At 42.6% G+C, this 16,040-nt stretch overlaps 1 protein-coding gene across 1 annotated transcript in view; it reads right to left on the bottom strand.

The window, feature by feature from the left end:
* The window catches only part of LOC115781268 (microtubule-associated tumor suppressor 1 homolog), a 65,942-nt gene extending 61,187 nt beyond the window's left edge, over nucleotides 1-4,755 (bottom strand). The window contains exon 1 of the mRNA XM_030730839.1: nucleotides 4,570-4,755. The gene's annotated coding sequence lies outside the window, so the exon portion shown is untranslated. The remainder of the gene's footprint in view (nucleotides 1-4,569) is intronic.
* Nucleotides 4,756-16,040: the final 11,285 nt, after the last annotated feature.

The following is a 16,040-nucleotide window of genomic DNA, read 5'->3' as shown; positions in this document are numbered from 1 at the left end:
TTCGTTAGAAAGTCGCTGTCACAAAAATAACTGAACCAATCACACAAAAAGCAGATTTCTGCGTTTCTCTGACCGTTTTCCTGCTTTGCTGTGATACCCAGCTGCTTCATTATTTTTTAAATATTGCCTGAAGTCACCCTAAAAATCAGCACACATTTATATAGCGCCAAATCACAACAAATAGTCACCTCAAGGCGCTTTGTATGGTAAGGTAAAGACCCTACAATAATACAGAGAAAACCCAACAGTCAGAACGACCCCCTATGAGCAGCATTTGGTGACACTGAGAAGGAAAAACTCCCGTTTAACAGGAAGAAACCTGCAGCAGAACCAGGCTCAGGGAGGGGCAGTCATCTGCTGTGACTGGTTAGGGGTGAGGGGAGAGAGACAGGACAAAAGACAGCATGTGTGTCCATGCTGATGTGCATTATGGACAAACATCTCCACTTTGGTCTCAGTTGTTCAGATGCAGCTTTCCAAACCTGAGCTGTGCTGCCATGTTCTCCTGCAGCCCTGCTAAACCCAGTCATAGTTCAGTCTGTTTCTAATTGTAGTTATGAACTTTAACCTCCAACATGCTCACTGATGCCTGTGGAGACTGAGATGGAGCTCTTGTTTTTTTTTTTTGTCTGACTTTATGCAGAATTTGCTGAGACTTCCTGTCCTGAGAAGATTGGCAGCTTCCACTCATGAATAATCCTTCTCACTGTAAAAATGATGGACTTAAAAGTTTTCCCAGATGGAAGAGCGGCAACAGTTGCTTCCCTGAGATCATTGCTGAGGTTTCCTCCTTGGCATTGTGCTAGCACACACCTGAGTGCTCCAGAGCAGCAAACTGCCCCCTCCCCTTTAACTCTGATGGAAGCAGTACGGGTGGACTTGTGTCTCCACACACTGCTTCAGCATTTCGGCTTCATTTTTGTTAAATAACACGGTTCATATTTTGGTATTCATCTGAGGTTGTATTATTTTCATTATGTCCAAATATGTGAAAGCTCAGAATGTAAAGCGGGCGTCCTCTGACCTATGACTGCAGCAGAGGTCAAAGCTAGACCAGCTTCATTTTCCAGGAATTAATGAGTGTCACCGTAAAGTGTGAATGTTCCAAGAATTTGGCTGCTGGAAAAACCAGCTTCTCTTATCACAGCCGCTGAAGGTCACCTGACCCACCACCAACAGCAAAATCAGACTTAAAATCACTGCTGCCAGTTTTACAGAGTTTCAGGTAAATAAAGAAATCAGCACCAACAGCTGAAAGCTCGTCTCTCATTTCAGTCTCACACACTGTCTCAGAATATTTAAAACTTATGAAATGCACTTCAGCTTCATCCCTCTTATTCATGTTAGGATCATTTTAAACTGGACTAAGCAGTAAAATTTACATTCAGGAAAATGTCGGGTTTTCTCTCCCGCATGCTCGCATCTTTAATGAGATCCTTCAGTTCATTCATGGAGGCTGAGCCCTACAAAGGCTGTGGGACCGAGTTTCCCATGAGACGGAGCAGATCCGACCACTTTCATCCAACCAGATTCATCCGGAGTGTAAACACTCATTGTGGTTAAATTATAAGGCAAACTGTCACTGGGGTTTAGGGCTGGGTAAATAGCTTCAAAGAGGTTTGTGTTGTGCTGTTAATCTCTGCTCGTGGATAATAGCCTCATCAGTCAAAGTTACTGTGTTAATCCCAGCGACAAGTCCGGGCAGAGGAAAGCTCACACACATTCACCCACAAAAATGCCACTCACAGGGAGTGGCTGGATTAGACCTGCAGAAACCTGGCAGCTCATACATTAAACTCCACTGCTGACTGAGAACAAGCTAAAAGAAAAAAAACATTTCTAATAAAAACGGCTGCACACGCGTTTTAAATGTGGTTCTAAAAGAAAATCAAAAATGCAGCAAAAGCAACGTGAGAGCTGCAAAATATCAGCTGAGACGTCAAACTGTCGGTCTGAAGGCTGAGAAAATAATTCATTTAAAAGACACACACACACACACACACACACACACACACACACACACACACACACACACACACACACACACACACACACACACACACACACACGAAAAGTTGAGCTGCATGTAACCAGAGTTAGAGCAAAAATGTGACACCAAAAAAAATAACTAAGTAAAGCAGCGCCCTGTAAACTAAAACGTTTCCATTTCCTTCAGTGCTTAAATTTATTAGACCACCCTTCATAAAAACAAGAACAGACATATTTTACAAAGTCAAAAATTAAAAATAAAACTTTTTTTGTTCTTTATTCAGCAAAATTGACCTGAATTCATGTTTTTATCCCCAAATTTGAGCTGCACACTGGAAGGAGTCAGAAACGAATCAAGCACAACATTCAGCCGTTAAACTGATATTTTTGTTCAAGGATACAACTAAATTACATCTTAATCAAAAATAATAATGGGCTTTACTATCTTCAGCTTTTTTGGAAAACAGTAAATTTGAAAATTCATGGATAACAATAATTATATTTTAGCATTAAAAATATCATTTTGATTTAAGAGCTTGCACACACTGGTGGATTAACCATTACAGAAACGCAGAGACAGTGGACACTCTCCCTGTTTTTAACACTCGGTTTCACTTCAGCTCTTTGTATGTTAGAACTTCGCTCTTCCCCACCGCCGGCTCAGGGATCAGCAGACCAGCACAAGCAAGAGCGGCCCATACTTTGGTGCCTCCATCTGGCACCAGATACCGTCTGCAGGTAGACGGGCCGTCTGCAGCGCCCTGCGGTCTGCCAACAGAGACTCACGTTCAGCCCATCAGAGACAGGCTGAGGGTGCTCCAGGCACGTCCTACTAGGAGGAAGCCCCGAGGCAGACCCAGGACACACTGGAGAGGTTACGTGTCTCGGCTGGCTTGGGAACACTTTAGTTTCCCCTTGGTGGTTAATGGATCGGGAACTAAACAGCTCGTTTCCGACTGAAGGTGGACCGTGAGGGTGGACCGAGGCCCAGTACAGGTTCAAGAAGGACTATTTTGAACTGTGAATCCATCAAAGCTGCTATAGTAGAGTTCTAGGATAGAAGTTTGGAGCTGGAATGACGGCCTTTCAATGATTTCTTGAATTTGAAGATTACCTCATGTCTTTCAGGGGTTTTGTCCTCCCCATCACTGTTACTTTGCACACCTCAACAGGATGTGAGAGGCACTGTTCATTACTTCTGCCACTCAGACTCACATTCTGTTAGCTGTGTTTCCCTGCTGGCTGAATCAGCCAGGTCTCAGAGGCAGGATGTCTGCCCACAATTAGAAATGATAAAAATACACCTAATTCTTTCATTTTTTTATTATTTCAGAGATAGTTGTCTGATTTCCCATGGCCCTCCCTGCTGTGCCGCCACGTTTGAAAAATCCCTGAAATGTTGAAATGTTTAAGACAGACCTAATTCCACCACTCTGAGCCTCTTTCATTTAAATCACTCACATCCATCAAACATGCACTCTAACCTGTGAAGGCATGCACTGCAGGAGCACCACCTGCACTGTGTAATAATTCATGACATGTATCAGCCTCTAAAGACGAACAAGGAACTCAGTCAGAGTGTATCTCAGCCTGGCTCACACACATAAATCACATCATGACGCCGAGTCACCACAATCGGAGACTTCCCCACTGATTAAGTTCTGTGTAAAGCAGATATTAAAGTCACAGCAGGTGTGATGAAGCAGTAAAGGTGCGTCCTGCTCACAGCTCAGAGAGAGCTCTGCCACGCTGAGGAGGAGCACCGAGTCTTTATTTAATCCCGGGCAGCTCCAGCAGGATGATGCAGAGGACAACCTGTTATGCAACACTCAGAGTGCTGCTGCAGCACAAATGTCCATTACCCACCAGCACACAACACTGCTCGGACACAGAGTGGACACACACAATGACATACTGCAGTATACACAAAGCCATTCATAAAGGCAGCAGCACATCCACAGAGTCGCACACTCAATGCAGAGATCTCAGCAAGTGATGCAAATGCACTTCTTAAATATACAAACACCAGTTCATAACTGTGCAGCTGCAGCTCCCTGTGTGCACAATACAGAACAACTCAGACACACAACACTTTTTTCCCCCTGAAAGACTTCAATCATTCACACAAAGGCCGGGACATGAGACGCAGCTCTGCAGCCTCCGCGTTCTGAGACACTCTGAGGTGTTTAGGAGGAAAACACTCACTTAAAAAAAGGGAAAACATGACATCTAAACACACGCAGACGTCACCTTTCCTCCAAATGTGCCAGCTTCGTGCAGCGTGCAGGAGGAGACGCTGAACTCAGTGCGTGTCAGTGCGATGCTGTCTGTGCTGCAGCAGTAGTGACCTGTGTGCCGAATGTCTCGTAAAAATTCGCCCATTTTAAAAAAACACGTTAAAACTTTTTTCAGCCAGAGCCATCTTTACGTAACAAACGAGCCGAAGTTAGAGTCAAATTTTCAGTGGAGTTCGGCGTGAGGACAAAACAGCCTTTTTCAGGCTCTCAGCGCTCCTCGCTGCGGTATTAAACAGTATGAACCCAGTAAGGGAGATATTAGAAGTAACTGACGCACACTCACCTCCGTCGGTACGAGGACCTGATTTATTCCATCCGACCCGCAGACCGCAGCTCTCACCTGCACGCGCGCGCACACGCACCGCGAATCGTCACATTTTTCTCGTAGATTCCATCAAACACGCGCTTTACGTTAAACTCCAGCTGACTGTTCCCGCTGTAGACCGCCGGTGTTTGCTGCTTCTGCAGAGCTTCAGCGACCGAATCACGAACAACACGCGCATGCACACGGACACGCACAGACGCACACCTGAGGAAAGCGGAACCAATGAATGAGCTGCATTAATCATCACACCCCGGGGCTTTTCACAGGTTCAGGGAAACAAATAGGAAGGCGGAGGAATAATTTCTGTCACTGATTATTTCAGAGAACTTTGATATGGATTAAAAAAAACATTTTACTATAGGAGTGAAGACGTGGGCGTAGCAGGAATGTCCTGCTTTATGAATTTAAATATAAAGCTTAATTTATGATGACAGTTTCTTCATAAGCAAAAACACAAATCAAGCACAGTTTAGCATTTATGCACAGTTTAGCACATGCTCTGAAATTTGCACGTTTGTGGGTGAAAAGCGTGTCTGGAACTGATGGGACTAAAACGCACCTCTTCCTCATACAGCGCACAGACTGCGACAGTTACAGCACTGGCAGATGTTCTCCAGGCCAGATGTGGCCCACGTGCCACAGCACACCTAAGATGGACCTGCGTCTGAAGCTATCAGTCAAGGTCAAATGTTGCCCAAAGAAAACTGCTGGATGTTTAATCTGGGGTTAACATTTCTGAAGTTTGCTGCAGGTGCGCTCTGCAGAACTGACGCCTCACCTGCTGGTTTTCATGTTTCGTGCTACCCTCTAGCGGCCGAATGAGGACACACACGTGCATGTTTCGAGTATTTTCGTTCGGGATTCACTCGGTCGGTGGATCCAGAGCTCATTAAAACAGTTTACTACCAAACTAACTCTAATGTTTAACTACTTGATGTTTTTTCTCAAATTATGTCAATGTCAATTTTATTTCTAGAGCACATTTAAAAACAACATTGTTGACCAAAGTGTTTTACAAGATCAACTACAAAAGTAAGCAAACCTCATAGGTGAATAAAATAGAATCAAGCACAGAACATAAAAACAAAGAAACACAATAAATATGATGCAATAACACAAACTAAAACTAACACACTAAAACAAGAGACACCACAACATAAAACCTGATGGGACTCAAACTGAACTCGAATCAAAAGCCAAGGTAAAAAGGTGAGTTTTTAGAGAGGATTTAAATGACTGTATGGACTCAGCAGTACAAATATAAAGTGGTAAATTATATCATTTTAATTATAAAAAGCCCGATCCCCTCTATGTATAAAACAAGATGCACTAAGAGCATCTGGCTAGATGATCTCAGTGCTCCTTTAAATAGTTTGAGCAGCTTAGCCAAATTAGAAACCAAATTCAGTCAAATCCCTTATAGAAATCAGAACAACAATCTTCATCAACTCTAACCATCATCTTCCTTTGAATTGCAGTTGTGGTGTGAATCACGAGGCGTTCAGGTCCAAACGTCCTGGAGCTGCACCTCACACTCTGTACCCATGGCTGCTTTAGGCAGCTGCTGCACAAAGGCTCCACCCAGAGGGTGGTGCTACCATTATGTCTCTCTTTTACACTTTCTCCCTTCTTCTCCTCCTTCTTTCCCTAGTTTCCATCCTTCCACCCATTTTCTAGCACTCATCCCAGTCTGGGTTGCAGCAGCAGCAGCAGTCTAAGCAGAGATGTCCAGACCTCCATCTCCTCTGCCACCTCCACACCTCCAACTCTTCTTGGGGAACAGCAAGGTATATCAAACTATTCAACAGGCACAATCTCTCCAGCGTGGCCTGACTCATTGTTGGACACGCCCGAAACGCCTCACCCAGGAGGGTCCAGGAGGCATCCCAACATCCTGCCTGAGGTTCCTTTATATTCAGACAGTGACACGGCATCCCCCAAACTAACATCTGTGATGCTGTTAGTTAAATCTCAGAGTTACCAAATAAATAAAGTCCTCCTGTGAAATCAGCTCAGCTCACTTTTATTATTTTAGTACCAAATCACAAACTGAAGGCCCTGCTGGATCAGAGTCATTATTTACAGAAGAGCGTGAAAATGCTCAAAATCTCTGCACTCTGAAGTTGTCAAAATGTGCATATTTTTATTGATCTTACACACAAAACTGTTCCAATGCATCACTGAAATTTCAGAGCAGCACCTCTTGTGCATGGTTTGAGCTACATGTGATACCTGCACCATAGCAAGACACGCAAAACCCAACAGGAAGTCCAGCACTTTGAATTTTTTCCCATATTTCTGTCTGTGGCTCTTGAGTGCCATGGCTCTGTCTCGTCTCTGACAGAGATCCTTAAAAACAGGATTAAAAACTCTTCATTTTACCTTCAAATCAGCTTCATGTGGATGTTTTCATTTTCATTGATTATTCTCTTTTTAACACTCACACTGCTGCTCAGTGTACAGCAGAGACATTTTAGTTTCCTACTTATGAGACTGTGCTTGTGCAACTGCAGAGGGGGAAGCTGTGATCCAGATTCAGCCTGTATCCACTGTTTGGTTTGTCCTTCAGTCTGTGAAGAGTGTCGGGTTCATGGGCCCTCGCTGTTCGTCCGGGATGCTCCGGTGGGCCTCGGGGAGAAGTCAAATCAGCCACGCCTGAATCACTCGTCTCTGTTTCAGATTGCTGACGTGAACAACACTTATCAGTCTGTCGATGGCAGCGATGAGACCAACCGGATGAGGTGAACTTTGTTCTGAAGATAACTCCTGTTCTTATTACTCTTACCAAATTCTTGGGTAAAACAAACCATTTTGATTTTTTTTGTCTCTATTCTTATTATTTTATTTAACATTTTGTGCACGTCCCTAAAACTACTGTCCACCCTGTCCTCATTGAGTAACTGCCCCTTTAAGAGACCAACTAATGAAATCAGTAACATCAACACCCTGAATCTGTCTTTCTTCAAGGAGGTTGAAACAACTGCGGCAGCTACAGTGAGCAGCTACACTTATATTTCCTTATTTTCATGTAATTATGTTGGTAGTTAGGTGTGGTCAACCTTAACATGTCCTCCCTGTCAGAGGAAAAGCTGATTAATAGAAAAAGTTTTCAGAAAGTTTAAATATATTTTGAAAACAGCAGGTGGTCTCCTTCAATAACCAATAACTTTGGTAGCTGATGGTCCACCGTGTGCTTCTTAGATACTAAATTCATCCAAAAATGTCCACCCTGTCATTGTCCACCCTGTCGCCAAACCCCACATGACAGGGTGGACTTTGTATTGTATAGTTGGGATTTTCTTTCATTTCTTTTACATATTTTGATGAGATGGTGATAATTTAAGAGTTCTTTGAACTTTTTTTTCTCAAATTAGGCTCATACTGCTAAAAAGGGTCAATCATTGGTGAGTGTTGTGTTGTCTTTTTAAAGCAATGAGTCCAGGTGGAGCAGAGACAGCACGGCAATATTGGGAACACCATGATGCTGCTCCAGACAGAGGACGAGATAAAGACAGAAACACTGGAAAGAAGAAGGGTCTCCCTGAGCTCAGTGAGACAGAGAAGGGGGCAAAATGGAAAAAAAAAGAGAGAGAGAGAGAGAGAGGAGTGTCCTGCTGCCTTAACTTGCTGTGGGAGAAATGCATCAGTACAACTGAGATTCTTTTTCTTTTAAGTAACATCCTTGTTGCTACAAGATTCCTTCCATCCATCCATTCTCTTCCACTTATCCTGTTTGCGGATAAGTGCCACCTTAGATCCTATTATAGATCTTAATTGTGACTGGGCAAAAATGTCAGTCACTAGATGTGCAAAGCTGGTGGAGACATACCCTAAAAGACTTGCAGCTGTAATTGCAGCAAAAGGTGGTTCACAATTGTATACTGCTTTGTGTTGGTCTTTCACATTAAATTCCAGTGAAAAATATTTATGATTGAGGTTGTAATGTGACAAAATATGAAAAAGTTCAAGGGGTATGAATACTTTTGCAAGCCACTGTAATCACATTGTTATGAAAATGTATTTATTTTCATTTGACTTTGTCCATGACAGGGTGGACATATTTTACAATGTGCTCATTCTTTACCTGCTTGCAGTAAATTCATACAAAGTGTGGGAGCTTGACCAACATTTATTTACAACAGCCAAAGGTCAACTTGATACAATGGATATGAAATTAGTTGGGAAATTGAAACTTTTTTGGGGCGATTTACGAAGTCCCAAATGCACTTTTTGGTGACATTGACCCAAGTAACGTGTTGCAGGTAATTTCAAATATCAGCAAACACAAAAACTGTTTGTGTGCAGTTTGTCACACAGTGTGTCTGCTAGCTTAAAGAACAGCTGCTGTGTTTCCAGGGAGAGAAAAGAGAGAGAAGTTCACTCAGAGATGGAGAAAGATGGAAGAAGGAGGAGGAGAGAGGAAGAAGAGAGGTTAAAGGTTAAAACATTTGTTAACTGTACTCTCATACCCTGAAAGGGGTCATTTTAGACTTAATAAAACTGATTGATTGATTGATCTGGATGGCATTACTTTGGCCTCCAGTGACACTGTGAGAAATCTTGGAGTCATTTTTGTCCTTCAATGCACATATTAAACAAATATGTAGGACCGCTTTTTTGCATTTGCGCAATATTTTCAAAATGAGAAACATCCTTTCTCAGAGTGATGCTGAAAAACTAATTCATGCATTTATTACTTCTATGCTGGACTATTGTAATTCGTTATTATCAGGCTGTCCTAAAAGCTCCCTGAAAAGCCTTCAGCTGATCCAAAATGCTGCAGCTAGAGCAGGGCTGGACAAGCCTTGAAGGGGCCCCACTCATAATACTCCACTGTCACCTGAGCCTAACCATTGTTAATGCTGAGGGCTGAAGTTGAATATTATTTTCTTTTAGGATGCATTACTTTTCCATCCATCCATCCATCCATCCATCCATCCATCCATCCATCCATCCATCCATCCATCCGCTGATAGGATGGAGCCTATCCCAGCTCCATGTTATTCTGGAGTGTTGTAATAGTTACCTCTTTCTGTTATGAGATGCAAACAGAAGCTTACTCGGTGAGTCAAACACAGTTCTCAGTGGTTCCTGCACATTTGCACTCTTTTTGTGTTTGGAGTTATGAGGATGTTTCATAACTCCAAACTTGAATTTAAGACAGTCTGACTGGTTTCCTTAGTTTGGTTCGTGTAAATAATGATTTTGAGCTTAATTGCCTAAAACTGATGTCTGAATGTCTTCAACTGTTGCTGAAGTTCAAATGTTTAAGATGAAGCTTTTGCCACAGTTTATGACCATTTCCTTTATGAAGTCATTGTTCAGTGAACATCACACTGATGGGCTGCAACAAGCTCCTTTAAATGTTGTGTGTAGTCAGTGCTGCTGTCAGTAACTCAGCTGTCAGTGAGCCGGTGAGAAGCTTCCAGGTGTTACTCTGGAGGAGGCTGGAAAACTTTGGAAAAGGAGTTCAATACAAGTGAGTGAAGCTCTGCTGAGCAGTGTCAGTGATACTCAGGTGAGCTGCTGCTGACATCCTGACCTCTCTGTCAGTGAGCCCTGGTGTTTCTGCTGCTGTTAGCGGTGAAGAAGATCCATCATCACTGACCTGCGACACTTGGAGAATAAACTCATACGAATGTGGCAGTTGGTACTGAAGGAAAAAGGGGGGGTTGTGCCTTTAATTAGTGCTTCCAGGGGTAAATATACAATCAACTGCACGTAGAAACAGTTTTACGAGTGGGATCAGGCCATTGGAGTGAGGCGGGTGCACACCTCACTCCATGTGAGCGGCATAATCCTGGGCATGAATATCTGAAGGTTTCAAGTTTTATTTCTTACAGAAGTTTTTGTGAAATTGTGTATTTATAGATGACCTAATTTCAGATCTGTGTAGAGGCAGTAGTAGAGGAAGCTGGTAGTCAATAGAGGGGCAGATCGAGGTACCAGGTATTTTAGTGTGTATCAGTAAAACTGTTTTTAAATGTCTTTTTAATAAAACCTTTAATAGTGTAAATTTGTCTCCCTGCAGCACACCTGTGAGCCTCTAGCTGCTCTTGCCGTGGAGAATTGTTTTTGGAGATTTAGTGTGATGCTAATTAGAGTTAAAGATCATTGAAGGGGTTTATTCACCTCGTATGCTTTGATTGGCTGCAGTGAAATTGTCCCCGGACCTACTCTGTGGAGTGGGGAGTTTTATTCTTACTCCTGAATGAAATGATGTGAAATAAAGATTTCTTTATAAAACAAAAACTTTCAGTGAACACAAATCTGTTGTTTTTCCAACTGACCTGTCGTGTGACACAAAGTGATGATTTAATCAAACTGTATCGGAGAGAAAGCGGCTTTTTAGGACACTCGAGCCTAACGTTAGCTGCCATAACGTTAGCTTATAACCAGCTGTGCAGCAAAGTACAAGGAGCGATCCTGATCCATAAATCTGATCCATTCTGGATTCATCCCGCTGTGCGAATGGACTCCGATCCGGACCCAGTTTGCAGATCCATTACAGTCTGTGATACATCAGGATGGATCCGGTCCCGAGTCTCTTTACTATCTGAGGTGGTTTATGATGAATGTGTTTGAAAATGAAGCAGAAGAATTAAATGATGTTTGTGTGAAAAAATGCAATTTCAAAAGTTTTTGTGGGGACACTTCATAGTAACTTCTGTGATACACAACTGTGAACAAAATGAGTTGTACACCATTAATGCAGCCATGAGGACATACACACAAAACATGAGTTAGTGCTTCCTCTCGTCCTGTTGTACATACTGACAGAAACCTCTTTTGTTTACTTTGTATTCATTTATTATATGAAGACATCAAAACACAACACAGTTCAATCACATTTAACAACTAAAAAAGGAAATTTAACAACTAAAAAATAAGAAACTTAACAACTAAAAAATAAGAAACTTAACTAACATTTAGGAAACTCAACCACTAAAAAAGGAAACTTAACAACTAAAAAATAAGAAACTTAACAACTAAAAAATAAGAAACTTAACTAACATTTAGGAAACTCAACCACTAAAAAAGGAAACTTAACAACTAAAATTTAGGAAACTCAATCACTAAAAAAAAGGAAACTTAACAACTAAAAAATAAGAAACTTAACTAACATTTAGGAAACTCAACCACTATAAAAGGAAACTTAACAACTAAAAAATAAGAAACTTAACTAACATTTATGAAACTCAATCACTAAAAAGGAAACTTAACTAAAAATTGGGAGGAAATATAACTTGAAACAAGTCAAAAAGGAGATGGGAAAGATAGAGGGAAAGGGAGGGAGGAAAAATGGAAGGTTAGGGGTGTTAAAGAGAAAGGCGTGGTGGGAGGAGGGGGGGTGAGGAGACAGAGGGAATGATGAGGGGGGGGATGAGGAGACAGAGGGAAGGATGAGGAGAGGGGGGAGGATGAGGAGACAGAGGGAAGGATGAGGAGAGGGGGGAGGATAAGGAGACAGAGGGAAGGATGAGGAGGGGGATGAGGAGACAGAGGGAAGGATGAGGAGAGGGGGGAGGATGAGGAGACAGAGGGAAGGATGAGGAGAGGGGGGAGGATAAGGAGACAGAGGGAAGGATGAGGAGAGGGGGGTGAGGAGACAGAGGGAAGGAGGAGACAGAGGGAAGGATGAGGAGAGGGGGGAGAATGAGGAGACAGAGGGAAGGAGGAGACAGAGGGAAGGATGAGGAGAGAGGGGGGGTGAGGAGACAGAGGGAAGGATGAGGAGAGAGGGGGGGGGTGAGGAGACAGAGGGAAGGAGGAGACAGAGGGAAGGATGAGGCGAGGGGGGAGGATGAGGAAACAGAGGGAAGGAGGAGACAGAGGGAAGGATGAGGAGAGGGGGGAGGATGAGGAAACAGAGGGAAGGAGGAGACAGAGGGAAGGATGAGGAGAGGGGGGGTGAGGAGACAGAGGGAAGGATGAGGAGGGGGGGGGTGACAAGATAGAGGGAAGGATGAGGAGAGGGGGGGATGAGGAGACAGAGGGAAGGAGGAGAAGGAGGAAGTGGACTTCATGTCTTAGTGGATTTCTTCTGCTTCTTCAGCTCTTTCATTGTGTTCAGCAGCTGCTGCTCGGCCTCTTTCACTTTTCCTTTCAGTTTCTTTTTGGCCTCTTTTGCTTTCACTTTCAAATTCTTCTTGGCTGCTTTGTGTTCTAGTTTCAGCTGTTTGAGAGCTGTTTTACAGTCTTTTGCTGTCATTTCAGTCTCGGGCATGTTTGTATTTATAAAAACTTCTATTTTTTCCTCCTCTAGTTTTTGTTTTGTGGCCAATAATTCATTTTTTAGATCTTCTGAGTCTTTTTTGGCCATCAGCTTTTCTTTAATTTCTTCTTGGAGCACACGCTGCACTTCCCGCAGTTTCTGCTTCCCAGTTTTGGTGTCGTCCTCTGCCCGCTCCCTTTCCTCCTCTTCAAATGCTTTGAATAATTGTAACAAGTCCTCCTTTATTTTCCCATTTTCATTTTCAGCCTCCAGTCTTCCTTTGACTTCCTCTTCTAGGGCTTCTTCCACTTCCTGTAGCTTCTGCTTCACACTTTTGGTTTCGTACTCTGCCCACTTTCTTTCTCTTCTCTCTTTTTCTAATGTGTTCTTCACCTCTAACAGTTTTTTATTAACAGTGTCCACTTCCTCCTTTGCATTTTCACAGTAATGTTTTGTTTTTTGCACCTCCCTTACCTCCTCTTCCAGTGCCTTCAATAATATTAACAGGTCCTTCTTTATTTTCCCATTTTCATTTTCAGCCTCCAGTCTTCCTTTGACTTCCTCCTCTAGGGCTTCTTCCACTTCCTGTAGTTTCTTTTTGAGATCTTCTGCATCCTTCTCCACATGCTCTTTTCCTTTTCTTTCTTCTTCTAATTCTTTCTTTACTGCTCTCAGCTCCTTCTTTATGTTCTCTACTTCCATCTTTGCCTCCATTTTCCCTTTTTCTTCCTCTTTAAGTTGATGTTGAACTCGTTGCACATCTTCTTTGAACTTGTAGTTTTCCACCTGCAGGGACTTAAAGGCCTCGCGCAGCGCGATGAGCTCTGAGACGGTTGTGAAGGGCGAGGTGCTCACCAGTCGTGCTCTGGAGTTTGACCTGTTCATTGTGGCTTTTCCACCAAGAAATGAAGCAACAGATCAGGACAGAATTATTAGCCTCCCATGAAAATCTCTTTTTTTTTTAAAGTGCTGTTACAGTTTCTTCTCAATCGATTTGGAGCAATTCTCACACTTTTGTCACTCACAACTCTCCAGCTCTCATTTCCCTGAATACTGTCCAGCATTGTGTTAGTGTTTCAATCAAATGACCTCAATATATTATTTTTATTTAGTATAGTCCTTGGGGTTACAGATCTTGTACAGCACTTTGGTCAATGTCGTTGTTTTAAATGTGCTTTATAAATAAACTTGACTTGACTCAAACTTTTTTTGAGGTCGAGCGACCAACAAGTGTACCTAATAAAGTGGCTGCTGAATGTATGTAGCATGGCTTTATGGACTATATAGTAGTTGACGCCATGTTGCCTTTTGCACAGGTGAGTATAAGTTATGAAAAATGCTTTAACTGTTTGGAGAACTGCATTAAGAGTGGTGAAAATCACTTTTGTGCTGTGAGAATTGGGCCAAATCAACTGAGAAAAGTTTTAATCAAAGGAAGAAATTTGTAAAAGAGGAAATGAAGCTACCTTTCAGGTGTTCACAGTCGAAGCTGTGTTCTTCCAGTATTTTGTTGTTGTGCTTTCACTGTGATAATTTCTGTTTTATTTGAGATGCTGAGATGTCTTTTCTGCTGTGTTGTCTGTTGTCTGCTGTGTTGTCTGTTGGCTGGCTGCTGTGTTGTCTGTTGGCTGCTGTGTTGTCTGTTGGCTGCTGTGTTGTCTGTTGGCTGCTGGCTGCTGTGTTGTCTGTTGGCTGCTGTGTTGTCTGTTGGCTGCTGGCTGCTGTGTTGGCTGCTGTCTGCTGTGTTGTGTTGTCTGTCTTGTTTAAAAATGCTGAAACTAAGCGATGTGATGACATCAGAGTTCTACTGAACATTTTGTTTTAAAATTTGCAACAAGCCCCGCCTACATAGAACAGTATTGTCAGATGCTCATGTTGCCTAGCAACAACAGCTCTTAGTGACCAATGGACACTGCCGTGCAGGTACTGTTTCTGCAGGTACTGTTTCTGCAGGTACTGTTTCTGCAGGTACTGACAGGTAAACTCTTAATGGATGACCATCGACTTCAGTGACCGAGTCAGTCTGAAGGACTCAGTCAGTGAAACACAGCACGTGATGAAAACCAGCACCTGAATATGAAACAGGCCGCCTCATTAAATAAATGTGTGTTATCACAGCACTAATGCCTGTTGTAAAGTTAGGAACCAGTGGTTTTTGCTCTTGGCTTATTTTGCTAATGAAACATGTGACTGTGATACATATGATTAAAAGAAAAGAAATCAGGAAGGGGGCAAATACTTTTTCACATCACTGTACATGTTGGATTTGTTGAGAACAATAAAACATGACTATAAAACATGAACAGGCTGCCAAGCACTTCCTACTTTTAGTGATTTAATGAGGTGCGGTCATACACACACCTGTCAGGTCTGATGTGTTTGTGGGGACCCCGGTAACTGAATCATATGCACATATTTAATGACATTTATTGCATCTGTTCAGCCCGTGAACCTATGAAACACCATGTGTGTCACTGAACATCAGCTCAGCTGTCTTCCTGCCAGTTATTCAGCTTTGGGTCAGTTATAGTTATAGTTATGTTATAGTTGATAGTTAAAAAAAACATTTTATTATAGGAGTGAAGACGTGGGCGTAGCAGGAATGTCCTGCTTTATGAATTTAAATATAAAGCTTAATTTATGATGACAGTTTCTTCATAAGCAAAAACACAAATCAAGCACAGTTTAGCATTTATGCACAGTTTAGCACATGCTCTGAAATTTGCACCTTTGTGGGTGAAAAGCGTGTCTGGAACTGATGGGACTAAAACGCACCTCTTCCTCATACAGCGCACAGACTGCGACAGTTACAGCACTGGCAGATGTTCTCCAGGCCAGATGTGGCCCACGTGCCACAGCACACCTAAGATGGACCTGCGTCTGAAGCTATCAGTCAAGGTCAAATGTTGCCCAAAGAAAACTGCTGGATGTTTAATCTGGGGTTAACATTTCTGAAGTTTGCTGCAGGTGCGCTCTGCAGAACTGACGCCTCACCTGCTGGTTTTCATGTTTCGTGCTACCCTCTAGCGGCCGAATGAGGACACACACGTGCATGTTTCGAGTATTTTCGTTCGGGATTCACTCGGTCGGTGGATCCAGAGCTCATTAAAACAGTTTACTACCAAACTAACTCTAATGTTTAACTACTTGATGTTTTTTCTCAAATTATGTCAATGTCAATTTTATTTCTAGAGCACATTTAAAAACAACATTG

This window comes from Archocentrus centrarchus, chromosome 1, assembly GCF_007364275.1.
Source record: "Archocentrus centrarchus isolate MPI-CPG fArcCen1 chromosome 1, fArcCen1, whole genome shotgun sequence".
Taxonomy (NCBI): Eukaryota; Metazoa; Chordata; class Actinopteri; order Cichliformes; family Cichlidae; genus Archocentrus; species Archocentrus centrarchus.
Note: the sequence above shows the minus strand (reverse complement) of the source record. Positions and strands in the feature narration are given on the sequence as shown.